General features: G+C 36.2%; 1 pseudogene; it reads left to right on the top strand.

Annotated features, from left to right (window-relative positions):
- Positions 1-542: 542 nt before the first annotated feature.
- On the top strand, positions 543-22,046 carry LOC114494866 (annotated as a pseudogene).
- The last annotated feature ends 2,271 nt before the right edge of the window (positions 22,047-24,317 follow it).

Consider the following 24,317-nt stretch of genomic DNA (forward strand, 5'->3'; position numbering starts at 1 on the left):
TAGATGAGGCCCTGTGGGGTAAAATGCCCCTGGGGGTGCCTGCCACATCTGGGCAGTAACAATGAAGTTAAATAGAAGGAAACATAATTTTCATTAGCAAAGAAATAAAGGATGCAAGCAAACAAACAACAAAATCAGGAATGAGGGAGGCAAAAGAGATTAGGGAAAGTATAAAGAAGAAATATTTAGTTATTTTTAGGACTTCTGTGAGGCAGCCATGGCAGAGATTGGAACTCAATTCTGTCTGACTCTGAAGTTGGCCTTTCTACCACAGTTCTAACTCTCAAAAATAGGACAGACAAGAGGAAAACAATATAAGAGCTAAAGAAGCAGCTGATAACAATGGTGTTCTAAGAAAACCTGAGAAATCAAGAAATTTGTAAGAGTTTTGAGAAGTCTTACAAAAAGCTTACTTCAGGAGTGTAGTAGGAAATTAAGGCAAATATGGAATAAGTGATGAGTAATGGGAGATGGGTAAAGAATGGTAAGTATTCTGCAGAGAAAAAAAGAACACGCATTGTTTACTGACAATTAATGATACAATGTTTAGCACTGGCTTTGCTGATCTGGGCCATCAGGTATGTTCCCATTTAATCTCAGCTGCATTATATAAAATATCAAATGAGTCCATTCACATTACTGAATAATTACTATCCACCAATTATTGTATTAGGGTCTGAGTTAGTAAAACTTTATATGGTTTATCAAAATATATTTGTACAAGACTGGCAAAGAGATTTGGTGACATTTAGCATCACAAAGAAAGCTTAAAGATATAGTAATTGAATCATTCTTTTAGATCAGTTTATGCATGAAGATTGGTTCTGGATCACAAATGCGTCAATATATTTCTTGCTTTTACTTGTGAGATAAAAGCATAAATTTTATGTACAATACAGAAATGTGATTCAGAAAATTAAATTGTAGAAATAAACCAATGTAAATTTAAGAATGACCAAAGTATCCTACATGAAACTTGTCTCCAATGACAAATGTCTTTTGGCCTAGTTGCAGATATGAATAAGCCATAACATGCTAAATACTTAGTTAATCAGCTATCATGATTTCATGGTGTAAAGGTGGGGGAGGGGCATGACACCATAACCAAACAACCAGGCAGACAATCCAACTTCTCCTCATTATGCCATTTCAGAAGTATGGAATAACATTGCTGAATATAACATGTTTCTGGACAGTACTGCTTGCAGTGATGATCTTGTGGGGTCAGTGGTGTCTACTTCCTGAGATTCTTCTCCATTTCTGTATTTGCAACATTCATGATATCTCATATATTTTGGTTCTTTTTGCCAGATGACAGAAAAAGTAAATAAAAACCTAAATTGTTCTATATCTAATTTATTTCTCTAAGGGTTTGGCTGATTTTTTTTTTCTTTTACATGAGTGACACTTCTTTTATAAAGTAAAACTGTAAGCTGTAAAAGGAGGGCATTCCCCGAATCATCCTAGGAGAGAGTCCCTCAGGTCCCGGCGGTGCTCAGCTGTCACCCATTTTTATGTGCTCCTGTTTCAGTTCATCAGGGATTTCTTTCTTCTCTCCTAGCCACTATATGTGTGTCAGAAAGTAAATTTGGTGCCCTGTATTCTCCTCCCCCCCTATTTAAATTCTTACCAAAAGTTAACTTGCTTGGAGAACTAATGCTCCACGTGACAGCTTGTCTCATGAGGAGCTATTACAATCACCTGCCACTGGAATTTTCAGGAATTAAGGAAAAAATAAAACTTAGGGATGAATATTTGTGAAAACATGGAAGATTTATTTCCATGATTTATCCACCTAAAAATCTACTTACTTTATGAAATTGACCCAACTTTATGAAAATTTTGGCTCCAAATTATATACAATCCATATGGAATTTCTTTCTTTCTTTGTATCTTTCTCTCTATGTTTTTTTTTTTTTCGGCCCATGTAGCTAAGAATATCCCCTCAGTACCACTGAGGTCTTAGAGTAAGACCTCTAAGGTTGTCTGTATGTTGCAATCACTGACTCACAAACAGATTGGCAGCCAGTAGCTTGCATGTGCTTCTGATTATGTTAATGAATTAGAGGTCAGGCCCTTTGACTCTTCAGTTAAAGCAATCTGAATTCAGTTAAAGGTAAAATTAAACTAAAAAGAGGTTTTGGTTACCTCATAATGTCACCAAAAATAGCTCATTTAATATACAGTGAAATCTGGCATAAATGAGAGTCTCTCCTTTGATCTATGTACAACAAAGCTAGAAAACATAATTTCCTCAACTTTAAGAATGATAATAAAATATATATTTTACTCACTGAAGTGAATGCAATTACTCACATTTTCCACCTAACGCATAGTGGTAAATTCCAGCACAACTTCACAAGGTGAAAATGGTCAAATATGAAGAGTTGGCTCCAAGTTTCAATCTGCTCCTTTGAAAGCTCAGAAAGACAGCTGCCTAGTATTCTAGCCACCTCAGGTTAACACATATCAATAAAGTGTGGGCTACAGTACTACTCTCCAGAATGGGATTTTCTGGGACAAGCAGGGTTCACTCACACATCAAGAAATCAACACTTAGGGGCTATTGGTGGTTCCCAGATTCAATGGAAATATTTTATATGTGAATATGCTTGAGTTCAACGTAACTGAAAAAGCAAAGAAAAGCTTTAAGCAGCTGGTTATATATGCATTGGCTCCTCTCACATGTCCCAGGGCCAAACTCACTTGTCCAAATGAAAGAGATAAAGAAGAGAGGAGTATTATGAATGCCTTAATTTTGGCCATGGACATGAAGGTTAAAGCAGCAGGGCAAGACTAAGTTCTTTAACAAAATTAGTTCAGGAAAAAATTCTCAATATTAAACGAAATGATAAGATATGGTTTCAAAACAGATATCCATATGCAACACAGTATTTTCTTTTGAAGACTGGGCTATCATTAAAAATATAACACAGATTAATTTCTCTTATCATGAGGACTTTGATGAAATTTGTATAACTAATTATTATTCAAGTGGTTATACCAAAATTATATCAATTTTGTGGTATAATAATGTCAAGAATTATTAAACACAACATTGATCTAAGCGCTTTATTTGTTTGAACACTTAATGCCCACCCCTAATGAGGCAGTTATTATTATTATCCCCATTTCACAGATGAGAAAGCTGAAACAGAGAGCTTGGTTAACTTCTCCCACAGAGTGTAACTGGTAGGAAGAGGAGTCATAGTTTAAACCAACACTAATTCCAAAGTCACCACTCTTTTTTTTTTTTTAAGTATTTACTTATTTCTAGAGAGGGGAGGAAGGAGGGAGAGAAGGAGAGAAACATTAATGTGTGGTTGCCTCTCAAGAGCCCCACAGTGGGACCTGGCCTGAAACCCAGGCATGTGCCCTGACTGGGAATCAGACCGGTGACCCCTTGGTTTACAAGCCAGTGCTCAATGCACTGAGCCACACCAGCCAGGGTCATAGTCATCATTCTTAACCATTAAACACTCTACTTTTTGAACATTAGAGTGACCTACATAATTTCTTCACAGCTTTGGTTTATATATCACTACTTCAGTAGGGAGGGATAGGGTCTTAAAATTGGATGAAATTAGGTCTTGAAAGTATATGGTGATCTTTCTCTGACACTTTTAAATTTTGGTAGCATGTAGGTTTTAAACAATAAGCATGTCTCCAAGATTAGCCACAAAAGACTCCATTATGGTAGAGCCTCCAAAGTCAGGGGAGTGAGACCATTTACAGAAATGCAACTTCTTTAGCACGTCCCAATTTACACTTATCCTTGAGAAACTTACTGAAACCATTTCTAGTGTCTTTATCCAGTGTCAACTTAGCTTAGCTAGAACTTTATCTCCCAGAATTCCTTTTCATAAAGGTACCTGGGTCAGAGATGACAAGAGAAATTTATATGAAATTTTCAAGGCAGAGGTGAAGGAGCAGGTATTTTTATGGCCTAAATCTTTGTAGGTAAGGCCTTGTCACCACTCACTTATGTATTTGCCAATGTTGTTTCTCAACTTATCAGTGTAGACAGCAGCCAAGCTTCTGAGATTTCTTTCTTAAACTCCCAGAACCCTGGGCTAGTCAAGTGTGCAGAAGGGGTACCAGCTTCCCCTGAGGATCAGCTGCGTCATTGATACTGGGGGCAGAAAAGGACAGTTGTGGTTCCAATTAGCCTTCACAGGTCCTGTTATTTCTTGGTTTCCCCATTTTATGTGTATCTACCTTCCCAGCTGATGTCTTTGCTGACATTAGGCTCATCATCAGATGCATGTATGGCAGGCTTATATAGACTACTCAAAAGTTATGTCAAGTTTATTTATTCAACTCGTATTCTATATCTGTGTCACTCCTATGGGATCTACTCAACTGATTGAACCTTGACTCATACACCATTCATTTCTTGTGGACTGCTCTTAAAAAATGTGGAATTTGATGCTACAGATTCTATTAATGATATCCTATCATGAAAGAAAAGGCAAAAGTAAGAGAACTTCAGCACTTCTATAGAATTGGAGTGAGAAAAAAGAGTTTAATTGGAACAAAGAGCACAAAATATATGAACAATGAAATAAAATATATTACATGACTTCTGGCCAAGATGGAGGTATAGGTAGACACACTGTGCCTCCTCACACAACCAAAAGAAGGACAATGGCAATTTAAAAACAAAAATAACCAGAACTGGCAGAAAATCAAACTATATGGAAATCTGACAACCAAGGAGTCAAAGAAGACACATTCATCCAGACCGGTAGGAGGGACAGAGTCAGGCAGCTGGGCACAGAGGACTCGCAGCAAGAAAGTGGCTGGCAGAGTGGATGGTCCCACATTCGAGTGTAGATAAACTGGGAGGGACAACTGGGGACGAGACAGACCTCATGACCCAGGGACCCAGAGAGGGGAAATAAAGCCTCAAACCTCTGACCAAAAACACTTGTGGGAGTTGAGGCTGCAGTGGGAGAAACTCCCAGCCTCACAGGAGAGTTCTTTGGAGAGACCTACATACCCACCCACCTGGGAATCGGCACCAGAAGGGCCCAGTGTGCTTGTGGGAAGCAGGAGAAGTGGCTGAAATCTGGCAGAGAGCAGAGCAAGCACCATTGTTCACTCTTGGACCCCTCCCCTACATACAGCACCATAATGCAGCCATGTGGGTTGCCCCACCCTGGTGGCCCACCCTGGTGAACACCTAAGGCTCCACCCCTCCCTATGTAACAAGCATGTAAAGACAAAAAAAAATGGCCCAAAGGAAAGAACAGATCAAAGCTCCGGAAAAAATACTACTAAGCGATGAAGAGATAGCCAACCTATCAGTTTCGCAGTTCAAAACACTGGTAATAAGGATGCTCACAGAATTGGTTGAATTTGGTCACAAATTAGATGAAAAAGTGAAGGCCATGCTAAGTGAAATAAAGGAAAATGTACAGGGAACCAATAGTGATGTGAAGGAAACTGGGACTCAAATCAATGGTTTGGACCAGAAAGAAGAAACATCTAACCAGAAAAGAATGAAGAAACCAGAACTCAAAAAAATGAAGAGAGGCTTAGGAACCTCCAGGACATCTTTAAACATTCCAACATCCGAATTATAGGGGTACCAGAAAAAGAAGAGGAAGAGCAACAAGTGGAAAAGTTATTTGAATGAATAATAAAGGAGAACTTCCCCTGGCAAAAGAAATAGACTGCTAAGAAGTCCAGGAAGCTCAGAGAGTCCCAAAGAAGTTGGACCTAAGGAGCAACACACCAAGGCACATCAGAATTACAATACCCAAGATTAAAATGAAGAAGAGAACCCTAGAAGCAGTAAGAGATAGGGAGACAGTTACCTACAAAGGAGTTCCCATTAGACTGTCAGCTGATTTCTCAAAAGAGACCTTAATAGGCAAGAAGGGGCTGGAAAGAAGTATTCCAAGTCATGAAAGGCAAGGACCTCCATCCAAGATCGCTCTATACAGCAAAGCTTTCATTTGGAATGGAAGGGCAAATAGTGCTTCTCAGATAAGGTCAAGTTAAAGGAGTTCATCATCACCAAGCCCTTATTATATGAAATGTTAAAGGGATTTATCTAAGAAAAAGAAGATAAAAAATATGAACAGTAAAATGACAGCAAACTCACAATTATTAACAACTACGACTAAAACAAACTAAGCAAACAACTAGAACAGGAACGGAACCACAGAAATGGAGATCACATGGGTTATCAACAGGTGAGTGGGAGGGTGAGAGAGGGGGAAAAGGTACAGAGAATAAGTAGCATAGATGGTAGGTAGAAAATAGACAGGGGGAGGGTAAGAATAGTATAGGAAATATAGAAGGCGAAGAACTTACATGTATGACCCATGGACATGAACTAAAGGGGAAATGTGGGTGAGAGGGGGTGTGCAAGGTAGAGGGATGTGAAGGAGGGACATGGGACAACTGTAATAGCATAATCAATAAAATAGATTAAATGAAATATATATATATTACATGGCATTTATCAAGTGGGTTTTATTTCTCCTTTATGATCTCTATTTCACATGTCATATGGCTTAAGCATATCATAGTTTTGTTTTGGCAACATGGAATTCCTGAGGCTGAAACTGTCTTGCCTATAAAAAATAGAGATAACTATAAATATCATTTATTTAGCGATTTGAATCTGGCTGCAGACCCAGCTTCCACGTGGGTATACCTAAATACTGAATAATGGCAGCAAGAAATTAAATTTGATGTCATAAAACTAGCTAAATTCCATCTGCAAGGACCCTCAGGAAAAATTAAATTTTCTCTAACACCACCTACCCACAAATAAATGAATAGAGTCTGCCTAAGGCAGTTATGTCCATTTTAGCTGCCAGAATCAAACTACATGTGATGACTAAGTAGTTGTAAAGAAAAAAAACTTCAAAGAATTAAAAAACTTAATGTATTAAGCACTTTCAACTCTGAAAGGAAATCTATAGCAAATTTCAGTACAGCTAGATGAACCATATGGCCTGGTTTTCCCTGGTCACTGGTCTGTGCTTGTTTTACCAGAATACATTTTCACAAACCTCTTATTCATTCTCAAATATGTCCCAGTTTTGACAAAATTATCTTGCTACCCTAGTAACAGTGTTGAAGATCAAATGAAATAATAAAATAGCTAACTTGTATGGATTACTACTTTATGCCAGACATTGGCCTTGGGAATCAATGTATTATTTTTTTTCTCATAGCAAATCTCTTCCCACCATGAGGAAAGTATCATTAGCATCCTCTTTGGTAAGGAGTCCAAGTCACATAGGAATTAGCAAATTGCCACATGGTTTTAAGTGGCAGAGCAGAGCAGTTGAAAAGTACAGGTCTTAGTCATGATGATAACCTACAATAACCTCTAAGAAAAGTGTATCAAGACCTCCTTGGCTTGCCTTGAGAGGAATATCTATAGTTTCTGCCCCTCCAAAATGCTTCAGTTTCCACACACTTTTACTAGTGTTCTACACTAAAACATGCAATGATTAGTTTTATGGATCAAGTTGGCCAGGCTATGGTGCACAGTTGTTGGATTAATCACTACTCTACATGTTGCTGTGAAGGTATATTGTAGATGTGATTAACATTTATAATCAACAGGCTTTACATAAATGACATTACCCTCCACAATATGGGTAAAGTTTTTGTAATCGTTGAAGGCCTTCAGAGCAAAACTAAAATTTCCCACATAAGAAGGAATTCTGCTTCAGAACTTCACTATAAACATCCAGCCTGAATTTCCAGATTTCTGGACTGCCCTACAGAGTCAGTACTCAGGACTGTGACTTCAACTCTTTCCCAAGTTTCCAGTCCATGAGTACCCTACAGATTCTAGACTTGCCAGCCCCACAATAATTTCTCTTGAGAGACAGTGAGAGGGGAAGAGAGAGAGAAAGAGAAATGTATATATATGTGTGTATTATATATATTATATGTATATATAATTTATATATAAATATATAGCCCTGGCTGGTATAGCTCAATGGATTGATCATGGGGTGTGAAGCAAAGGATTGCCAGTACAATTTTCACTTGGGGCTGTGTTGCAGGCTGGGTTCCCAGTGAGGGCCACATCAGAGGCAACCACAAATTGATGTTTCTCTCCCTCTGTTTCTCCTTCCCTTCCCCTCTCTCTAAAAATGGATGAATAAAATCTTTAAAAAATAAAAAATAAAAAATAAATATATTTATTTTATATAATATAAATATTTTAATAAATAATATAAAATATAAAATAATAAAAATAATATAAATAATAATTACTATAATATTTATACTATAAAAATAATAATATTGTTTTATATAAAATAATATTTTATATAAAATAATATAAAATATTTTATAAATAATATAAATATTTATTTATATTTATTTATACTACTATACACATATAGTAGTATATATGTGTGTGTGTGTGAGAGAGAGAGAGAGAGAAAGCATATACTACTATTTTCCCCAGTTTACAAAATTAATACATTAGAGACACTGAGTAACTTGCCCAATCAGTGTTTCAGTATTACACCACTACACTGTGGGAGAAATGAAATATTACTGCAAACCTATCTAGCCTCAGAAACTTGGTGCTTGGTCACTCAACTATATTGTAATTCAATGGTACACAAGCCCCAAAATCAATAAAGTAGGATGAAAAGAGTCATGGCTTTGACATCAAGGCTACTAAATTTTAAGTTTTTTAATTTTTTAATCCTCACTTGAGGATATTTTACCATTGCTTTTTTATTATTTTTATTTTTAAAATTCTATTTTATTGATTATACTATTATAGTTGTCCCAAATTTTTCCTTTCCCCCCCTTCACTCAGCACCCTCCATTCCCTTGGGCAATCTCCACACCATTGCTCATATCTATGGGTCATAAGTATAAGTTCTTTGGCTACTCCCTTTCTTATATGGTACTTTACATCCCCATAGCTATTCTGTAACTACTTATATGTACTTCTTAATCTTCTCACCTCTTCACTCATTCCCTCACACACCTCTTCCATGTGGCATTCATCAAAAAGCTCTTCATAACCTTGAGTCTGTTTCTGTTCTTCTTGTTTGCTTAGTTTGTTTTTTAGATTCAATTGTTGATAGATATGTATTTATTGCCATTTTGTTATTCATAGTTTTGATCATTGATTTTTTTAGAAAGGGAAGAAGGGGGAGAGAAAGGGAGAGAGAGAAACTTGTATGTGAGAGAGAAGCATCAATTGGTCGCCTCCCAAACGTTCCCAGGCTGGGAACTGAACCTGGTTTGTGCCGATCAGGAATCATACCCACAACCTTTCTGTTACGGGGTGATGCTCAGCCAACTGAGCCACACTGACCAGGGAGTTAAGTTTTAAAAGCTACCAACAAAATGCCCTTGAGTATCTCACTTCCCCTTTTTAGCTCCAGATTCTCTATGTATAAATAGAGAAAAGAGCTGTCAATAATCTTGATATAAATATAAAAATATGTCAACATATGAAAATTAAAGCATTATTTTTATTTTGTTATTTTCCTGATGAGAATTCATATCCTGGGCTCTTTCTTCCACTGACCACAAAATGTACTGGGATAGTAAAATTAAAATAAGTTTTATATCAGGAGACTTTAGCTACAGTACCCAGTGCCAACATAATCCCTTTTTCATTTACTGATATTGATACAAAGACCCCAGAACATTTTATCAGCATAGCAAGTTTGCAATAACATCAATGCTTTTCTTAACCCTTTAGATTAATTTATAAATGTCTATGTGCATACCTATTTAACATGTTAAATATTAAGGACCTGAAACATTATGAGAGGACAGAAAGAAAAGGAAAAATAGGACTGAATGGATAAAGCAATTAAATGCAAAAAAATGCCTGTAAAAGCAATAAATTTTATAAAACTGATAAAATGTAAGCACTTAGTAACACAAAGAACCAATTAGAAAACAGAATAAAGCACAATAGTACTATGTCAAACACAGTGATAGAGTTCAGAAATATTACCAAATTAGGGAATACCCAGGCCCCTTTTATAGAAAATCTGCCTGATGACATTTCAATACAATCCTTTACAATGCAAGCTAACATGGTTCATAATATTTTGAATGCATGTGAAAGTATATGTCCATGATGCTGCATTTGCATTGCTTTTAGAATAAAATGCCATTGCAAATAGCCCCACTTTTACTCTTTCTTTAGCTGAGCAGCAGTACAACCTTAGGTGTGTATACAGTCAGCAGGAGGAAAGGTAATAATCCAGAAGCAAGAAGGAGGATTAAGAGAAATAAATTAAAAAATCAAAGGAAAATACACGGGGAGCCAAACGAAGAAAGGGGGAAGGCAATTTATTTTAGCAATACATTGACCTGTGAGCCAGGTGGGGGTGGCTCCTTAATATGGCAACTTACAGAGGCAGATACAAGTGAGCTTACTGACTTAATGTGAAAGTTAAACCATAGCTTTAATAAATATAAAGTACTTAAATCCATTTAACATATCAGCTCTGTGTAGTAAATGAAGTTGTCTACTTCACCTCCATAGGGTCAAGATATTTGGGAGAAGCTTAGGTAAATGGCCCCATAGTCCAAAGGGGTTGTTAATTTTTTATTGGTATATTGAGCCAATGCAGTTAACTATGTAGATTCAGTCTATAGACTTCCCCTATATGCCCTCATATTATTGACATTAATAGGAAAAGGGTACGTAAAAGAGATAGATGGGAGTTAAGCTGGGAAAGAAAATTCAGCTTTGGGTCTTTGTTCTCAGGACAGGATAGAATGATATACTAACTAGTTTCCTCAGCTCATTCTGTAGTAATGTTTTTCAGACCTTAGCTCTTTCCTCCCTTTTCTACTACAAAGGGAGCATGTGGCGCCACAGCCTTGTGCGAAGAAAAGAAAACATGGTAGTAAATTATCTTAAATACACCTGAACTTATGAGCTCAGAGTCAAGCTTTCCCTAGATTTTTTTCACATAATTCTAGGTTAACTTTGTCATTTAAAAGTTTATTTTGGCTAGGGTTGAAATTTAATTTGTTCTTCAAAGAAACATAACAATGGAAATACAAAGAGGAAGCTTTTTTTCACTCCCTGGGAGTTCTGAAAAGTAATAATTGTAAAATGATAAGATTCTAAATGAAAATGTCGCTTGGAAAGGTTGAGGTTGACAGTCAGACCTATGCAAAGTGAAAAAGTCACAGTATATTCATGAACAAAAATACAACCAGATGATGTAATTTTATATCTTTTGATAATTTATTATATAAATGTATCATAAATTTGAAATAAAATGCTTTCTAAAAATAAATGTCCAATAGAAGTCCTAAAATACTACTTGTTTTAAAATACTACTTGTTTTAGTATTATAATTATAAATAGAAAATTAATAGTATATTGATAAAGTAATATAAACTAAAATATTGATATACACAAATACACACTCATTGAATCAGAGGATAACACATTAATTATTATTTCAGATATTTCATTTATTTCCAGCCATGTCTTTCAGTCATCGCTGAACAGGTTGATCTGATCTCAGCCCTTGCACTGTGTCTCTTAGAAATATACACACTAACACACACTCATACCACCCATATACAAATCCATACAACCACCACCATAATGAACACAAGTTTTAATATTTGAATAAATAAAAAGTTTGCTTTATTATTATACAGGCTGATTAGAGATTAGGAGCCTGCTTTTGCCAAAGACTATGACCCTAGGGTCTTTTCTCACTAAGAGTTTCTATCATGCTTTCTCTGTGATGAAATTAAGCAGAGTTAAAGAGAATAGTTAACTTACACAGATATTTGTCAATTTATTTTTCTAGGTTTCTAAAACATGTGTCTCCTGAGTCTTACATGTATAAGGAGAATGGATGGCCCATTCTCCTACCACATATGCATGCATAGGTTCACACATGTGTACACACAGACATACACACATACGCAAAGGTCCATGTCTTAGAAGGCAACTGTGCCACCTTCCTGCACACAAGAACCTCCACCACAACTCCTCTGAAAGAGCTCTGTAAATTTCACAGTGCTCATTTGATGTGGAAGCGGCAGGAAAGCTGGTTCCCTAATCCTGTCACTGTCTTTAAAGTTGTCATTTAATATCTCTGCATTACATGACTAACACAGGGATGTTTCTTCCAGTCTGATTAGCTGGTAGATTTCCATATACCACAAAGAGACTCATGTTTTCACACATCTGTAATTTCTCTCATATGTATATATAGCCTTTGACAGATACATATGTCAAACTGCTTCAATTTGTCTGTGGCCCTAAGCAATTGTTAGTCACTATCAAAGATGAGAATTCTCGTTAAGATTCACTGAAATTAACTGTAGAGTTTGAGAAGCGTCTAGAGGAAATGTCTGGAGGACAAATCCTTCATGCTCTTCAAAAGAAAAGACCAGTTAAGATGTTATGAAGAATATGCTGTTCTGTAGTTGCCCAGTGTTCTCTGAAATTTACGGACCTAAGCCAAAGGATTTTGCATTCTAAATGATGTCTGAAGGAATTGCTCATCATTGTTTTAAGAAGGGTTATTATTCTGTAATTTAACCCTGTGGACAGTTAACTAAATTTTTCATGTTATATAATTTTTAAAAGTGATAAAATACCTATGATCGTATATATAATCTAGTGAAGATAGAGGAGTACAAGAAGAAATAGCACATAATTCTTATTATATATTTTCAATACATTTTGACATTGATTCTAGATTTACCCCCAAATAAATTCTTCAGACCTGTTTTTATGTCAACATACCAGATAACCAACATCCATATCACAACCAATTCAACTATAGTCAATATTTTGCCTGTTATGTAATGACTACCTTTATATAGATTTGAGCAAATTTTGTTAAGATTATATTAAATCTATTTTATTCTTTATAAATAGAAGGTTTTAGTTTTTAGATAGTTTAGCATCTTAGATATTTAAAACTGAAAGAGGTCTCAGTGATCATCTCATAGCACTGCTTCTTGTCATCCATGGAAAATCTAATGACAGGACATTTGAAGTGATTTCTTTATCCTTACAGCTAACTAATGCCAAGTCAGTCCTGGAGCTTTGGTTTCTGTTTCCCAGTTCAAAGGTCTTTACATTACTCTATATTTTTGTGCCTGGTACAAATTAGAAATGTTCAGGATGTGAGGAAGCAGTGGATAAATAAATGGGCTTTATTAGTTTTTAAATCTAGTTTCCAGTTGGTTCTCTGTATATGCTAATTAGGCAATACTGGCTACTTATTCATGTCTCTCTTTCTGTTGTATTTATCTCTAGAATGATCATAATAAGCCTTCATTCCTTTGTTACAAGAATCTAACATATCATGTGGTTGACCCATTTAACTGGCAAATAGCAAGTGCTCAGTAAATATAAGCCATTATTAGTACAGCTTAGGTGCTGGAAATTTTTTTCTGTAAAAAGCAAGAGTATACATATTTTAGATCTTTTAAACCATTATACAGTGAGAGCAGCCATAGGAAATATGAGTGACCTCTGCTCCAATAAGACCGTTTTTATAAAAACGAAGAGCGGCTGAGATTTGATCCACACACCATAGTTGGTCGATTTCTGGTATAGTCTATAACTGCCAACTCAGGCTTGCTAGAACTAATCGAACCATAAAATTGTAAAGACTGCAGAATTCCTTATTTTTTTTTCTACAAAACCTTATGTGGGAAAAGATGGATACCTTGGCAGGATACATATGAAAGGTCTAAAGTCATTTATGTCATTAGTTCTCAAAGATGCCTTTAAGTGTGTTCTATGGTTGCTGATTCAACCTGGCAAGACAAATAAATACTGAACAAAAGTTCATATATTTAACCAAATACAGATGAAAACATGGAACTCACTTAAAAGTCCATGCATGTTGTTGGTCACAGAGCTGGCATAGGTAGATGTAATAAGTGGCACATGTTCTAAGGACTGGCTTTTTTTGTCTCTGTTTCTCTTGTGTACACCATGGTGTGAAAGAAGAATTAAAAAGGAAAGAGGGTCAAAAATCCTATCTTGCAACTCTAAGCCACATATAATAATCAACTCTTCCATCTTCACAACAAAGCACTTAGATAAAATACATTAAAAATTTCCAGGAAAATTTACTGAACTGTCCAGCACCTATCCGTCCTTCTTTTGTAGAGGACACCACTAAATTTCCTTTAGGAAACTGCCCCTTGTCCACTCTTACTCCTATGGTGTGGGTAGAGTTAGCATGAACAATGATTGGCTTAAGCCAATCTCTGAGGAGTATTCTTCTAACCACAGGCATTGGTGCAACCATGTGTAGGTTCCAGTTAGAAGGATTAATCCTCATAAGGAGGACTCCCTCCTGAGATGCCTAGGAGGGAAGCAGGTATCTTTCTTCGTACATGAATATAGGGGTTGGAATTGCTGCCACTACCTTCTTTCTGTATAGTGTGGAAATTGTGAACAACAGTGGTTGTCACCCTGGGTTCAGAAAGTCCCATATGCATTGTATGCAGAGATTTAAAATAATACTAAAACTTACTTTAAAAGTAACTTTTATTATCAAAATTCACTGGCAATTCTAAACAGTGCCAAAGATAGAATATTGTTCCCACTGAGAGCAGACTGCTCCACTTGCCCCTCCACCCCAACAGTCACACACACACACTTCATACCCACTGCCACACAGAGCCTGTGACTTCCAAACAAAGCAGAGAGTAAACAAACTCTGTTTCTGATGATATCGTGGAGCTCTGATTCTGGCCATGCCAAGCACCAGCCTTGCCACTCACTGGATGTACTGTTACATGAGAACCCAAATTCCCATTCTTCTTAAGCCAACTGGGGTCTTGTTTTTAAATACCTGAATCAAAATTTTTGTTTGTTTCTTATTTTAAATCAAAACTTTCAGGTGTTAAATGCAATGATATATCATACATTTTAGTGATTGTTAACCACTTACAACCTCATTTTAGAGTGTTTATATAGGGCAGTTATGGAAAAACTGGCATCCCAGAGGTAGGACACCAAATTATGTCTTCCCTTAGCTACTTAGCTATTACCTGAAACATTGTCCTTATATATCAAGGTTACTTTAATCTTAAAAAGTAAATAAATACATAAACAATGATCTTAACCCACGTATCTCTTTGAACAACATTGCTCCAAAACAAATACAGACTCACACATGCAACTAATAATACTACACACACATACACAAATACGTGGTTCTGACTTTTGATCAGAGTCTGTAAACTTTTCTAAAACCACTATAAACTTTCCTCTGAGCTAGACACTGTTAACAATGTCCTTTAAACAGAATTATGTGATGTTCTTGTTTTGTCCAAGCATCAAGTATAAAAGCATATTCCATTTTGACGGTTGGCTTAAATTCTTTGGTTATCATTGGGGAAAATATGTAACCATTTTCTGAAACCTCTAGAGTTTACTTTTAGTGACCTACCCTGAGGAGAGGAGGAAGAGAGAGAGATGGTCTGTCCTTCCCACACCCCCACATCATAGCATCAGTTTTCTGATAGTTATCTTCATCCTGAGGAAGCTTGGTGTTAAGTTTCCCTTTGAATCCTGGCTGATGAATGACTATCAGCCTATGCCCTTTGCCCAATATTTGGCTTTCTCAGAAATATATACATCAACAATTAATAACCTTCTCAAAGTGCTATAGAATTAGCTTTCTGATTATGTGATTTAATTGCTACAGTGGTCAGACCAGGTTATCAATACTGTATCTTCACAGTACAGTCTGATATTATGCACTGAAAGAAATAAGTGAGAATAAAAGGGTAAGTGGCAATCAAAACCAGAACGAGGTAATCTGCATTCTTACAAAGTCTGAAATGAACACAGTGATCTCACATACATCCTAATATTTCTGCTATAGTTTTAATAGGTATTCTTTAGATTGTACAATAAAGATGATGTGTTAGAAATTACATTTTATACCAAAATTATAACAACAAACTTACATGGTGCACCCTATGTGCCAAGAACTAAGCACCTTTATACATAAACTAAGTAACTTGCTGAAAGGAAAATAGAGTTATTATCATTGTTGCCTTTAAAAAGATGAGAAGACAATCAGAAAGAGTTCAGATAATATACGTGGTCTATAGCTAGTAAGTAGTAGAGTTAACATTTGAACAAAGGCAGTACATAAAAGTCAGTCAGCTGTCTCTTAGAGAATATTTAAAGAATATACAGAGACACAAATGGGTTAAAGACAAGTCCTTGAACTCTTTTTCTATGTAATGTGGTATAAGCATCTGTCTATGACACAGAATGGAACTATACAACCTGCAAACATGTGTGGAGCTACTATTTGATAACTCTGGAAAGTTATCAAGGTGAATTAGGAGTGAATAAAACATCAGTGATCTGGCAGTGAGTTTACCATTTCAGTTCCCCTCTAGTATTTCCCAGCCCAATCTTAATGCAACCCAATCCAAAGATGGGCACTAAACATTAGACAGACAGCGCTCTAAGAGAAATTTTCTAGTTCTTGTCTGAACCGAAGGAAATGAAATGCCTAGCACCTGTGTAGATATTCCTTTTTTGTTTGTTATATATATTCTTTCTTCCATTTTTTAAAAATGTGATTAATCTATTGTGCACCAGCCACCGAGCAATTCATTAACAGCAGTAACTGTAGCACCAGTGGAGGCCCAGTGGGGCCACAACTAGGGAGGGGAGTCTTCCTCTCTAATTAATGGAGCTGTGGTCTGCAGGAAGTAGCAAACCTCTGATGCTTTCAATCTCTTTCACTGTCTCTCAAGGCCTAGAAGTGGGCACATCCCTAAAGGGCACAGCTAGTCAATCAAACCCACACATTATTAATCAGAGGACCAAAGAGGTGAACCCCAGAAACCTAGAGAGTACTGGGGAGATCATGAGGGAGGAGCTCAGAAAAGCATACTTATGAAGTTGTTTATAAAATCCTGAGCTCACCTCCAAGCTGTGCACAAGTGGATCAGATTCTAGTCAGCATAATAACATATGTGAGAAGTCAACTAACAGTTAGCCATACTCTAGGACCCAGGCCTCACCCTAATGAGTGAGAGAAACAACTCAACACTTAAATACAACCAGGGTTTACTCAGTAAGAAGATATATTAATTCCAAATGTGCTTATATATAAACAGGCCTTTTAAAACACATGAAACAATGACTTACATAACTGGAAGAAGATACATAAAACTCTGTAAGTATAGTTAGTGATACCAACATTTCTGTAATATTTTGCTAGGACTACCAGAACAAAGTAACACAAAATGGGGGAATGAAACAATAAAAATTTATTGTCTCACAGTTCTGGATTTTAGAAGTCTGAAATTAAGGCATGAGCAAGGTCGTTTCCTCCCATTGGCTATGAAAGAAAACCTGTTCCATTCTTTTTTCCTAACTTCTGGGTGTTTGCTGGTAGTCTTTAGCATCCCTTGACATCCAGTCTCTTTAGATGGTATTCTCCTTGTATGTGTGTGTCCAAATTTTCCTTCTTTATAAGTATACTGGTCATATTGGTTTAGGAGCCCTCCCTATCAAATATAACCTCATCCTATCTAATTGCATCTGCAATGGTCCTATTTCTGAAGGACATCACATTCTGTAGCACTGGGGGGATTAGGAATTCAACATACTATTTTGATGGGAAACAATTGAACCATAATAATTTCCATTGCTGGAGGATGAAGGCTATAAGAGGACTAAATGGTACTGGAAAAAATACAATAAAGATTAAATTTAAAAATATAAATATATATAAAGAAAATAATAATAAATAGAAACAAAGCAAAGGGTATATAAAAGCTAAATCAAACCATCCACTAACTGGACTTAATTAACATTCAAAAATATTCTTCCCAAAACACAAATACATATATTTTTATAAAGACAAATGTACAATTAACAAAGATAAACTTTATCTTGGTTCATTAAAAAAAAACCTTTGAATAATCCATGGGTTAAAGAGAAATCCCAAGAAAAATTAAAATTATTTTGAACTGAAAAAATATAAAAATACAACAGAGAAAAATTTCATGATGCTGATAAATAAAGCAGTGTTTAGAGGGTAATTTATAGTAGCATTTTCCTTAGAAAGAACACTGATGCCACCCTGGCCAATGTGGCTCAGTTGGTTGGAGCATCATCCTATACACCAAATGGTTGAGGGTTCAATCCCCAGTCAGGGTACATATGAGAAGCAAGCAATCAATATTTCTCTCATGCATAGATGTTCTTCTCTCTCTCTCCACCTCCCTCCCTCTGCCTCTCTTTTTATATCTCTCCAAAATCAATAAACATATTTTTTAAATATAAAATAAAAAATAGATAAAAGGAATGCTGATCTCATGTCTATAATCTGAGCTTCCATGTAAAGAAACCAGAAAGAGAGAAGCAAACCAAATCTAAACCAAGCAGATTAAAAATAAAAATTAAGATAAAAACTGGTTATTTAAATAAAAATAAAATGAACAAATATGGAGAGATATTAGCTATTAAAAAAAGAGAGAAGAGTCCTAGCTGGGTATCTCAGTTGGCAGGAGCATTGTCCCGCACACAGAAGAAGGTTGGGGGTTCAGTTGCTGGTCAGGGCACATACCAACTTGTGGGTGTGATTCCTGGTCAGGGTATGTACAGGAGGCAACTGATTGACATTTCTCTTTTGCATTGACATCTCTCTTTCTCTCTCCCCCTTCCTCCCTCCTTTCCTCTCTAAAGTCAATAAAAACATGTCCTTGAGTGAGGATTAAAAGAGAAACAAGATTCAATCTATGTACAACAGAAATGGAGGAGTTGACATCATTACCTTTTGCACAGAAATTAAAAGGAAAATAAGAGTCTACTATAAAGAATTCTAAAAATATAAATTTGTCACATTGATGAGATGTGTTAATTCCTCTAGAAACTCAATTACCCAAAACTCCCACAATGTAAAATAGGTAACTATATTTCTATAACTATTAATTAAATTGTATTTATAATTTAATAATTTCCAAGAATTTTTCATCATCAGGCATAAGTAATTTTGTTAGTGAATCCTACCAGACTTTAAATAAGAAATAACACAAATTTTACGCAATTTCTTCTGAAAAATAGAACAGAAAACATTTCCCAACTAATTTTGAGGATGCATTACCTTAATACTGACATCAGATAAAAACAGTAAAAAATTTTTTTTAATGTACAACCAACTCCTCATGAACATAAGAATATGACTAAGTGAAATTTATCCTGGAAATGCAATGCTGGCTAAATATTCAAATATTATCTGATGTAATGTACTGCCTTAATAGTCTAAATGAGAAAGTCCCCATGATCATATCATCAATTAAGACAGGAAAAATATTTTAAATTCATGATCTTTTTATGATAAAAGTCTCACTAAGTTAGTAACAGAAGAGAATCTTACATTTGATAAAGTACATTAACAAAAAAAATTAGAGATACCATCATGCTTAAAGATCAATTCTTCCTTGTTAACATCTAGAACAACAATGATGTTCTCTACTCTCACAACTCTTAGTTAATGTACTATAAGTCCCACTTAGTGTCAAAAGAAATTAAAAGTCCTAATGATTAGAAGGAAAGAAATAAACCATTTTTATTCACAAACAACATTATGGTCTACATGTAAAATTTCAAGGAAGGTATAAAAATATCTTTACAAGATACAAGATCAATAGCAAAAAATAAATTTCTACATATGAAGCAATGTACAGTAGAAAACACAAATTAAATTATCAACATCCCCAATTAAATTTTCAATACCCCCTAAATAGTAATATTCATTTATCAATATAACAAAATACATATGAGATCTGCAGCTGAAAGCTATACAACTTGATGAAATGCATCAAATAAGATTTAAATTAATGGAGAGCTATGTTAATGAATTGGAAGACTCAACAAAGTAACAATGTTAATTTTTCCTAAAATGATCTATAGAATTAATGCAATTCCTTTAAAATTCCAAAATGATTACAATGTATATTACTTCTAACATTTATATGAAAAGGTAACAGAAGGAAAATAGCAAAAGTAAAAAGTTTGTGGAATTGCAGGTGCTGATGATAAGACATAATAGGCTAAATTAATCAGGACAGTGTAGCATTGGTGAAGAAAATAGATGAATGGAATAAAATGTTTCAGAAACATATCCATACTAACAGGTAATTGTTAAAAGTTCCAAAACAATTTAATGAAGCTGGGAATGTATTTTCAACAAATAGTATTGTCTTCAGAAAAAAAAAGAAAAATCTTTATTTCCTGGTGTTAACTCCAAAAGGATGATCCATTAAATAAGATATTGATAAAAATCTCCATCAATATTAAAATGATTTCTCTATGAAAGATACTGTTTATAGAATGGAAAGATAAAGAACTGGGGAAATATTTATAAATCATATATCCACCAAAGACTTTTATCAATAATAGAGGAAAAATAACAATTCAATCAAATGCTGGGCAAGATATTGAACAGGCACTTTAGGAAAGAGGATATGCAAATAACTAATAAATGCAGATAAGGATGTTCAAATTATTAGCCATTAGAAAATTGCAAAATAAAACCACAGGGAAATGCAGCTACACATATATTACAATAGCTAAATTAAATACATGAAGTACTTGTAAAGACGCAGAGCAACTGGAACCTATACATTGCTATTGGAAAATCAAAATACTTATCCAGAAATGCTCTCAATAACCCACCAATTCCTCTCCTGATTATCTGTCCTAGAGAAATAATATGTATGTACCCACAAAAACATGCACAATGTGTGTAGTGGCTCTATTCATAATCACTTTACACTGAAATAACACAAATATCTCTCAACAGGTAAATGAATAAACAACCTATGAAGCAAACTATGGTATAGCCATGCAATAAAAAAGAACATACTACAATACAATAACTAAAACAACTCTTCCTAACCTTCATTTCACATCACAGATTCAACCAACCACTCATCAAAAACACTATCTTCACATTCCTAACTGTGGATTTCCAACCACAGATGGAAAATACTGTTTTCAAACTGAAGTTTCTTTGACTCCAGGGATGCAAAGGGAAGATCATAGAGTCAAAAATCATACTAAGATATTCTACTACACAGGGATTAGTGTCTCTGATGCCAACATTGCTCAAGTCAGCTGTAGTGTTGTCAGCAGCCCAGGGATTAAGGATACTTGGGATGATTTGTGCAGTAACAGGCTACAGAAGGAAAGGATGAACAGACCTCTGGGAAATATGCTGTGTTTTAGGAATGGTATCATTATAAGCAAGACTTTCTTCCTCTCTGAAGGTTCAAAACTTTAGGAGAGAAGCCCATCTTCTGAGAATAGCACTACAAGACTAAGCCCATCCATGGCATTAGAAGTTACAAACATTTAATTAAAACACAAGAGTCCAAGAAGAAGAAGGGAAATGTGGAAGTGAGAACCATTAACTTGGGGAGAAGTTATTAATATGGAGCTTTAAACATTCAACCACTTGCATACGACATGGCTCTGGCAGACAGTTACACTGAATATGGTCACAGCCTCTGCAACTATCTCTCCATTAAAGTCCAGGGAAGTTATATGATTCCCATGGAAACCACGGAAGTACTATGGCCTGCAGGCCTAAAGCAGCAAAATGTCCCTGGACTCAGTTCTTACTCTCTGTGAACAACTGGTTCAGATCAGCAGTTTGAGTGTTACATTTGTAATGATTTTCTTACAAATAATCCAAAGCAATATTCCTGAAGGTGTCAAATTTTCAGTGAAGGAGAACACTGAAGAAGACTTCAAGGGAAGGTTCACAGCTTGGCCAGAACTGGCAAAACTGTTAGCAAAGTTAAACTAGCTCTTTGCAGAATATTTGATGCCAGCACTGGTGATACTGAGTACCAAGGAAAAGGGCTTCCTGGGAAGTCAAATTTAAGCAGGAGACCCTGATCGTTAGATAGAAGAACCCCTCCCCACAGCCAGCAATGCCTCCTCTCCTCTGTGGAGGAGTGCTTGACAATTGTCACCATTTTCCTTTGAGCCAACCATAGGTATCCTCCATCTAATAAAACTCTCCTAATGAAAAAAAATGTCAACTATATATGATTCCATTTATGGAAGGACCAAACTATAATGATACAGAGAAAATGGATCAGGGTTTACCAGGGGTTGGGGGGGTAGAACAGGGTACAGTTTAACTATTAAAGAAAGAATGAGGTTGCCTGGGGGACTAATAGAATAGCTGTCTCCTTATTGTGTTTATGGTTACTTAAATGTATAAACTCATTAAAATTTATATAGAACTACTCCCTAGTTGGTGTGGCTCAGTGGATTGAACACTGACCTGTGAACCAAAGGGTCACTGGTTCCATTCCCAGTCTAGGCCATATGCTTGGGTTATGGACCAGGTTCCCAGTAGGGGGCACATAAGAGGCAACCACATGTTGATGTTTCTCTCCCCCTCTTTCTCCAGTCCTTCCCCTCTGTCTAAAAATAAATAAATAAAATTTAAAAATATTTATAGAACTACATAGCAATAAAAATCAATTTTATGTATGATAATAAAAGATATATTAAATATTTAAATAGGTTACAATCTAATCCCAAAAGGAAAGTTTCTGGTATCAAAATGAGACACCAGAGACTTCTGGCCAAGACACAATGTGCCTCCTCACACAACCAAGATAAGAACAACAACAATTTAGAAACAGAATAACAACCAGAACTGACATAAAACTTAACTGTATGGAAGTCAGACAATGAAGGAGACAAAATAGACACATTCATCCAGACCAGTAGGAGGGGCAGAGTTGGGCAGCTTGGCAGAGAGGGGTCCCGGCACAAATAGCAGTGGGACTGGGAGTGTAAGGCATCCTGGGCACACAAGACTACAGCGGGTGGACCCCAGGTGTGGGGTGACAACCAGCAGACCCAGCAAGGTGGCGATTGTGAAGCAAGGCACAGCACACAACCCAGGGTCCCAGCGCTAGGAAATAGAACCTCAGGGCACTGATTGAAAATACTTGCAGGGGTTGAAGCACAGGGAGGGACTCCCAGCCAAACAGGAGAGTTTGTTGGAGAGACCCATGGGGTCCTAGAATGTGCACAAACCCACCCACACAGAAATTAGCAACAGAAAGGCCCATTTTGCTTGGGGGAAGCAGCAGAAGGGACTGAAGTTTGACAGAGAAGGGAGCAAGTACCATTGTTCCCTCTTGGACCCCATCACCACATACAGCATCACAACCCAGTGATTGGATTGCCCCACCCTGGTGAACACCTAAGACTCTGACCCTCACTATGTAACAGGTATGTCAAGACAAAAAAAAAAAAAATATGGCCCAAATGGATGAACAGATCAAAGCTCCACAGCAAATACCACTAAGTGACAAAGAGATAGCCAACCTATCAGATGCACAGTTCAAAGCACTGGTGATCAGAATGCTCACAGAATTGATTGAATTTGGTGGCAAAGTAGATGATAAAATGAAGGCTCTGCTAAGTGAAATGAAGGAAAATGCATAGTGAACCAATAGTGACGGGAAGAAAACTGGGACTCAAATCAATGGTTTGGACCAGAAGGAAGAAAGAAACAACCAAACAGAAAAGAATGGAGAAACCAGAATTCAAAAAAATGAAGAGAGGCTTAGGAACTTCTTTAAACATTCCAACATCCGAATTATAGGGGTACCAGAAGGATAAGAGGAAGAGCAACAAGTGGAAGTTATTTAAATGAATAATAAAGGAGAACTTAACCAACCTGGCAAAAGAAATAGACTGCTAGGAAGTCCAGGAAGCTCAGAGGGTCCCAAAGAAGTTGGACCTAAGGAGGAACACACCAAGGCACATCAGGATTACATTAGCCAAGGTAAAACTGAAGGAGAATCCTAGAAGCAGCAAGAGATAAGGAGACAGTAACCTACAAAGGAGTTCTCATCAGACTGTCAGCTGATTTCTCAAGAGACCTTGCTGGCAAGAAGGGGCTGGAAGAAGTATTCCAAGTCATGAAAGGCAAGGACCTCCATCCAAGATTGCTCTATCCAGCAAAGCTTTCATTTAGAATGGAAGGGCAGATAAAGTGCTTCTCAGATAAGGTCAAGTTAAAGGAGTTCATCATCACTAAGCCCTTATTTTATGAAATGTTAAAGGGATTTGTCTAAGAGAAAAGATTAAAAAAACATGTATAGTAAAATGACAGCAAACTCACAATTAGGAACAACCACACCTAAAACAAAAACAAGAACAAACTAAGCAATCAACTAGAACAGAAACAGAACCACAGAAATTGAAATCACATGGAGGGTTAGCAACAAGGGAGTAGGAGGAGGAGAGAGGGGGGAAAGGTACA

Source organism: Phyllostomus discolor, chromosome 4 (assembly GCF_004126475.2).
Source record: "Phyllostomus discolor isolate MPI-MPIP mPhyDis1 chromosome 4, mPhyDis1.pri.v3, whole genome shotgun sequence".
Lineage (NCBI taxonomy): Eukaryota > Metazoa > Chordata > Mammalia > Chiroptera > Phyllostomidae > Phyllostomus > Phyllostomus discolor.